The sequence below is a fragment of the Poecilia formosa genome, unplaced genomic scaffold, assembly GCF_000485575.1.
Source record: "Poecilia formosa unplaced genomic scaffold, Poecilia_formosa-5.1.2 Scaffold839, whole genome shotgun sequence".
Taxonomy (NCBI): domain Eukaryota; kingdom Metazoa; phylum Chordata; class Actinopteri; order Cyprinodontiformes; family Poeciliidae; genus Poecilia; species Poecilia formosa.
In genome coordinates this window covers 49,048-57,228 of record NW_006800778.1, presented here as the reverse complement: position 1 = coordinate 57,228, position 8,181 = coordinate 49,048, and the positions used below count along the sequence as shown (strand labels likewise).

At 37.1% G+C, this 8,181-nt stretch overlaps 1 long non-coding RNA gene across 1 annotated transcript; it reads right to left on the bottom strand.

The window, feature by feature from the left end:
* Window positions 1–185: 185 nt before the first annotated feature.
* On the bottom strand, window positions 186–7,644 carry LOC107834910 (uncharacterized). Its single transcript, XR_001660748.1, has 3 exons — window positions 7,540–7,644; window positions 5,528–5,530; window positions 186–197 (listed from the first exon to the last, which is right to left on the bottom strand). It is a non-coding gene; the product is annotated as an uncharacterized LOC107834910 (long non-coding RNA).
* Window positions 7,645–8,181: the final 537 nt, after the last annotated feature.

Here is an 8,181-nt window from a genome sequence, read left to right as displayed (position 1 = left end):
GCTGTCTTACCTTTACTTATCAATGAAATCCGTTCACCGCTAATTCTGCACAAAAATATCCATTCATCCAAAGCCAAGTCTATCCTCGGCATGTCTTTTCTACTCCGTTTAAGAGTCATCACTGTCTCGAAGCAAAACTTTGCTCTCTGGTGTTGGTCTTCCTTTATTTATTATCTCCTGCTTCAATTGAAAATCCACTTAAGAAAACTGCTTAAGTGTAGAAATGTAGTCTTTCATTTTGACGTCGGAAGAGAGGAGAAAACAAATTGCTGTACTTATTTACTGTATGGCTAGCTCCATGGCTAGCTCACTGTGTCTTACTCTGCAGTCGTGGAGCCACAATATCTGGGATCATGAGCGCCCCTAGCGATGAGGCAAGAGAACTGCCTGCCTCACCTCGAGTCTGTTCTCTGCCGTTTCTGATTGCTCCTCCGCACACAAAACACGATACACACACAGTTAGTGACAAAAAAACACTGTACATTATATACATAAGCTAAATTATGGGAAATCAGTCCATATATTAAATGTTTTTTAGCCATTTCATTGCCGGCGCACAGAAGTACGAACTTGCTCCCATAGAACAGCAGCCAGTGCAGTTCGCGAGAGGTTTCGCAATCCCAGGTGAGGCTCAGCTCGCTGCTGCCTCACAGGCTTAGCTTCTCAACATTTGAATGGGAAAATGCAAAAATCCAGCGATTTTGAAGAAAAAAATAATCTGAATTGGTTATGCTACTTCTATGCTATTCTACTATGCTATTCTTCCATGATGACAGGTGAGGCTCTGCCTCACCGCACGTCACTGATATATATATATATATCGTTTCCCCACACAAACATTTGTCTCATCAAAGCACAAAGAGAATGTCGCATGACAAAGCTGAACATAAAGCTGCAGCAGCCAATAAAGTGTCTTTAAGTGTAAATGATTATAAAAGGTGGGAAAAAACATGGGTTGTCAGGGAAAATTCAGAATTGTCAGCTTAGTATAACATCAAAGAAAGGCTGTGATTTTATTTTATATTTTTTATAGAAAAATGATGAAACTAAAACCTGAGGTAATTTGTATGCTGTTGAATTTGTGTATATCCATTTTTATTTGTGTAGCTCTGCTGCCTCTTGCCTTTGCTACAACTAAGAACTGAAAAATATTGCATTAAGTTCTAAACTATCCTCTTGTTCCTTCTCAGTCTCTATCTTTATGAACACTTATTAAATGATTTTGTTTTAAGGATTTGCCCAATGGTCATGATGTGTTAAAATGACTACATTTAATGTGAGTTCTACTAAAGTTATACTGTTGACACCATTTGGTTCACAAATGTGATCCCAGTTTAACAGAGTAATCTTTGCTCACACTTCAACAAAACTAAAAACAAGAAAGTGTAAAAACTGTGGAGTATTTAGAGCATGAAGAAGACTTTTAAAAAGCAGTCAAAAAGATTAAGGAATTAATTCGCTTTAGCTGCATTTGTGAAAATAAGCACATCTCTTTTCTGTTTTGAAGCTCTCCTTCAAATTGATTTCTGTGATTTCATGAAATGGCAAAGCCTAAGAATGCTTCTCTGAGACCAAATAAAAGACCAGGTAGTGCAGCTGATTGAGCAGCACTGATGATGGCCTTTTAAAGACACATACGCATTTTCTTTTTAAGAGCACTCGAGGAGCAAAGACTTAGCAATGACACTCTGATGCTTCAATTAGGACAAAAGAGGACAGACAAGACTAGTGGGTTGTTTACAATAATTGTGCATGTTATAGCTCATTATGACTACAAAAAAATGTAGAACATTGGGCTATATAATGCAGAATAATGTGATGCATCATAATCAAATGATGAAGCCTGTGCACATCTTTTCTTTCAGGCGTAGTGAAAGTGTCAGCTACTTTTTGCACACTGGTGGAGTCAAATGTCTATTGTCAAAACCATAGATCTAAACACAGCAGATATGTTGCTGTATCCTTGACCTTCTGCAAAATTGTTGGGTATATAACACTCTCCACACTTGTTGGCAACCCTGATAAATGTGTGAAACAAGACTAAAGAACTAGCTAGAAAGTCTGGTGGTTGCAGTACAGCTCCAGCTCCGGATGAGTTTAATAGGGGGGGCATCGGCTTATTTTGGGGAGGCAAAATCAATCTACATAGCAATAATAATATTACTCAAGTAAAAGAAAAAGGTACAGTGCAGTAAAACTACTCTAAGTACCTTTATTCCAAAAATGTTACTCAAGTGAATGTAAAAAGTACTACCCACTTTTGAACATGGACAACTACATCAGTAGCCCATAGGCTACTTAACAAGCTTAAGGAGCAGTATTGGTATTAGCTAGTCATCTTTTAGCTAACATTCCCTGCATCCAACTCAGTTGGTTAGTTTCCGGGAAAAAAACTGTGCAAAGCTCTTTGTGTTTTTTTCTGGTTTGCTGCCATGATTCTAACAAATCTGAGCAACTCTGCACAGCAGCAGCAACTCTCCTTGGCTGCAGCACAGGTGTAAACCCAATTTGACGCCTACCTTGCTGAAGTATTCTCCATTGAAAAATGATTCCTCACAGAGGGTTAATATAAATCCCAACACAGCTAAAGCTTTTCTAGAAGAACATTTAATGTGGACAAGCATGTTATTAGGGTGTTTTCACACGTGATAGTCCGGTAGCATTAAACAGGGCCTTGTGCCTATGAACCTGTCTATCAGGAAACATTCTGCTCTGCTGGTATAATACTCAGCAAGGATGCATGCAGTATGTGGTTAATGTTTTATAAAAATTGTAAACATTTTTTTTAATATACTTTTTAAAGTAAAAACAAGCAATGCTTAGCCGGGTGGGGGAATTGAGGAGGAGGGCACATAAAGCTTGGCAACCCCTCAGGTGTACAATACATTTGGCGAAGTATTATACACCACCAGATGTTATTCCCCCTCTGAATAACCCTGTAGTTATTCAGTGGGGGGGGAAAGCCCATGATTTATATAAATTTTCACTAAGATCTCCAGTATTATTGTTCTTTCCACTGTAACTTTTAGTTAGTTTTCTACCCTTTCTCCATAGGACAAAACTTAGAATTCTCCTCTAACATTTCACAAAGCTGGAGCATAGACACCTTTGCACAATATCTTCACTTTATTAAAAAAAAAATCCTGGGTCTTTGGAATTTACAGCTAGCTTCTGAGCACAACAAATTTCTCACATCTTAGTATCTGTTTCTTCAACAAATCATGGAGAAACATAGCTCTTAAGCTGGTTTCTTGCTCAGCTTTTGTGGTGAAGATTGTTTCACAGATTTTTTAGTATTATGTTCAGCCTAGGTTGGCTCTACTTAAAATCTGCAACAGTTGGATTGGTCAATTCTGGACAGCTGGAAATTACATCTGGGCTCTTTGAAGCATTTTTTGTTATCTACCTTTGTTTTTTTTGTTTTTTTTTTGTAAGATGTGAAACAGGGAAGGAGTGTCAGTGATTTGTTTTCTAAAAAAGTACCCAATTTAAGGGTGCATTCTCACCAGTCCTGTTTAGTCTGCTTTAATCAAACTCTAGTTTGTTTGCCTAGAAAGTTTGGTTTATTTTGTGAGGTGTGAATGCTCAATCAAACATTGATGCGGACATAAAAAGCGAACTCTGGTCTGCCTATTAAAACCAAGGTCATGTTTTGAATTCATATGTGAACGCCAAGTGGAAAGGAAACCGCTCCAGAAGCAGGAAGCAGACTACAATACAAGGAATTCTGGGCAAATACAATCAAAACAAACATGTTGATTGAACTCCAGTGGGAGAAATTACTTATCTTTTAGTTTTAGTTATGTTATTCTGAAGGAGGCCATATTGTAGCTGATCAGGTCCATGAAATCTTTACAGTATACCAAAATTAAGAATTTATTTCACAAAATTTCTTCACAGTTTTGTAAATTGTCAGTTATGTCATGATGTGTCAACCATGATGTGTTGACACATCATGGTTCTGACGAACAACTTAGGAATAAAACGGAAGAAGAAACTAAAGAATAACATAAGCTAACTTGAGCTGCCTAGCCCTCTTAGCAAAGGAAGAGAAAGGAAGAGGTCATGGGGTCCTCAGAAGTTCTGATGCCCCCCCAATAATGCCTGTTTTTTTTTTTTTTTACATTCTTTTTATGTCTGAGGTTGTTGACAAAAACTTGGTACACATTTCAATGGAGCTGGAAAATGTATAAAAATGATTTTTAATTCAATTTACTGATACTTTTATAATTATTTACTTAAATACTTATACTTAATTGTCATAATATATTATCTTAGTATTCCTTTAATTGTTTTAAACTATTATAATGTATTGAGTTCTGCTCCAGGACAAGGGATTTTAAAGACACCACCCACCTATTACAAAGTTTAAAATTAAAAATATTCAGCAAACACCAGGAAAACATACATTGTTGTGCTCTCATAACCCAGGTTAGTTTAATCAGATATTTGAAAAAAATATATTTTGTGTATATTTCATATACACAAAATATAAGGTCCTATGGATACATAGGACTTGTTTTTTCCCTCTTCTCTAGAATCACTGAATTGCATGATTTATTGTTTTTCTCTGTTCCATCTACCAAAAACTGAATGATGAAAGGTGTCAGTCTGGTGCTTTGGTCTCAACGCACCAGACTGAAACCCTTTTTTTTTTGAGGGACAATTTTGCTTACAGAGATTTCATAACTCATGTTATTTGTTGTTTGGGTGTATTTATTTTGCCTATTTAAGTGTCTTCCAGTTCCAGTGTAAAATGTTTATTAGAATTTAAAGTTTATTGATCTTTGAGAATGTGTTCTTACATTTTTATTCCATTACCATTATATTACTCAAAAATGGTCTGAAAACAGCAAGATTGTCATTTTTCACAAACACTTTTGGGACAATTTGTGGACAATAATAACAAGCCTAGTTGTAGATTGTTTTGAAGAAAATCCTTGTGCTCCTGAGTGTTGCACATCAAGGCTTCCAAAGCTGTTGTGGCCTCCAGAACATCTATCGAACTCTTGATCGGTTTGAGCTCTGGGCTCTTTGGATGCTTTTTTTTGTGACAAGATGCACTGTCATGCTGGAGGAGACGGCTGCCACCAGGGTTATTTGTCGTCATGGAGGTGGTGATTGATGTATGTCTTTGTTTATATCTTAGATAAGAACAGCAGGAAAGTTCATGTTGATTATCATTCAGACTATGGCTCTTTAAGTTTAGCAAACTTACTGATACTGTCTACTCTTCTTTCTTAGGAGTGTTTCTGTTTTATCTGAGATTTGACTGGCATACATGGGAACAAATGTTTTGTCTTTGTAGACAAGGGTTTGAGTTGTATCTGGTCTCATTACTGTAACCAAAGATTGGTACTTGATAGTCATAATAACAGTTGTTAGGTTTTGCATGCTGCAAAGTAGGGGTGTAATACTACATGTATTTCTTCAGAATTATTCATTATTAATCCACTTTTTAAGTGCCATCAAGTATTTGTGAGGCTTTAGTTGTATGAGTTGTCTGTGAAGCACAGAGCAATTGTACTTACTGTAGGTGGGTGCATTTTTAAGTGATCTATCATGCCCTTTAGACACAATCATTGTTAACAATGAGACCAACAAACAGATGAATTAAACATTAAATGAAAACAGGAATTTAAGTTTAGAAAAATATCACTGAGCAACATGGCACATTAAGATACTTGGAATCTCTGCACATATGTTCATTATGCTTCAAGAAGAAAAGTTTTACATACAAAAAAGTTCACTCATCAAAAAACATGAGTGTTTCACTTCTAAGCTTTTTATGGAGCCCTCCAGGGGACATGGGGAATTTTTTTTTACTTTTGCGTTACCTCGCAATAATCTACTGATCAGTTCATGCGGCATAATTGAATACTGTAAGCCTTTTTTACGGTGGCCGCTGTACTTTCTGTTTTAATACAATCTTATAAGGTTTTTCCATGGATTATTGATTTATTATCGCGGGGTAATAAGTCATCTGATTGTGTCTCTATTGTGTTCGTAGTCTGAATGGTTTAAAGGGCTGCTTTCAGTGCCGTTCCATCTTAGTCTTAATAGAACCTTATGCAGTAAATAAATCGATTTTCAATCAGTTTTTTGCACCAAAGAGTTAATAATAATAAACACGTTTTATTATTATAAAACACAGCAAACTAATGGTGGTAGAGGGCCGCACTGGGTTANGTCTTACATCGCAGCTCGAAGACTTAAATAATTTTGCGGGTTATTTGTTTAGCTTTCTGACCGTCATGCTAATCCGGGTGAGTGTTTGTAGCTGTGCGCTGCTTTACCTGCCATCTGATCCTCCGTATGTCTTTTTTACTGCAGTGAGCCTCGATGTAGCCAAACTCCGTCAAGTATGGCATTGTTTTTATGCCATACTAGATTCGTTGTGTTGATGCATTTTGACTGCTTCAATTTTCCGCCGCAACATGCAAACTTCCCCATTCACTCAGTGCGTTATAGTTCCTGTTAAGGAAGAAATAATATCTAAATTAATTAACTTTGGAAAAAGTTTGGCTATCTCTTCCTCTGGATCCCAGGTCCTCTCGGCGGGCCACGTGTAGCCACAAGGAAAACAACAATGGGTGTTGACGTCACAGAATTACAGAGTTTAATCCAATATAAGACAATGTATAAACTTACACCAGAAACTGCAGAACAACGGAGACATACATTAATTTACCTGACAGACTTGGAAAAGAAGGAAAGAAAGAAAAGCAAGACGTGCAAAGACATCTTTTGAGAGTTGCAAGAGCAAATCTGATTTGTTACTTCTGTGTAGAAAGTTTTATAGTAAAAGGCGTATTCTTATCTTTAATTTATTCAAATAAGGCGTATCTTTGCTCATCCAACCAGGAGCTATCTCTGACCCTCTATCTGAAGCCTAAAACCCCTGCCGTGTTTACGGCCTTTCACAGATGAGTGTGAAAAGCTGGAACTTCTACTGTATTGTTTTCCCACAGACAAAAGGCAGTTCAAACCATCCTAGCAAACCATCTGCAGTAACTACAGGTAAATTAAAGGTCAATAGGCCAGAATACATTACTAATTTCAAAACCACCATTTGAATCAAGACATGTTAAGTTTTAAAACTAGCTTATTTTAAATTTATTTTCTCAACATTCCACATTGCTTAGGATTTGTTGCTGCGCGTTTGCGCAGAGTGAAGGACAAAGGAGACCAGCTGCACAGGCAGGTTGGAAATGAGATGCAGGTGATCGGTATCGGCAACAAGAGCCAATGATCGCCGATCACCGATCATGCACTTTTTCACGNCTTCAGAAAGTTTTGCTTTTAGTACAAAAATTCAGTGTAATTTAAAAAAATAATGGAACAACCTGATATAAAACCTGAGTTTTATGTAACTTTTTAAGGTTTGATAATACCTGTAATGACATGTTTATGACAGGTTATAATTTCTTGGTTAATGTCAAGTTGTCATTACAAATACATTTTTGTCTTGGTTAATGTCAAGTTCTGATAAAAATATTTTAAATAATGTCAACTGTTCATTAAAAGCATTATTTATACTTAATCAGAACAGTCAAACATTCATGAAGACTCATTCATGTTCATGGCAGTGTCATGTCGGTCTTATGCTCACACCTTCAAATAAAGTGTTACCCAAGACTTTCTTTTATTGCGCAGACCTGCTGCCTGGTCAGTACTCCTTGATGATTTTTCAGTCAACAGAGGATAGATTGTTGCATTTCTGATTTTAACAACTGGATTTGCTCTTGAGAGGGAACATCAACAAGTCCTGTTGTTAATTCCGAGGTGTCTAAGCATTAAGGAATATGAGGTTTCATTTGCCAGTGAACTCGCCTGAGCATTCAGACTCATGAAAGCCCAACAAATAAAAGCATTTGGAGAGGTTAATTAGAGCTATGATAATGTTCTTGAATAATTTTTTTAATTTAAAGAATCTAAAGACTGATGGTTTATATTTGCTGAGGTGACGCTCCTCTTCACAGCAGTCCTCCCTCTCTCCTCTTCCTCTGCTTGTTAAGGGTTGTAAAAGTGAGAAGTGGGAGCCTCAGAGGTAATTGTGTTATCCCTGTGGGCCAGGCAGCAGATGGGCCATTCTGCTATATTGTGCCTCCCCCACCCACATGCTGACTTCAGTGTCTTCATTAGCTGCCTCAAAGGCCATGGCCTCATCTTCTACCCCTC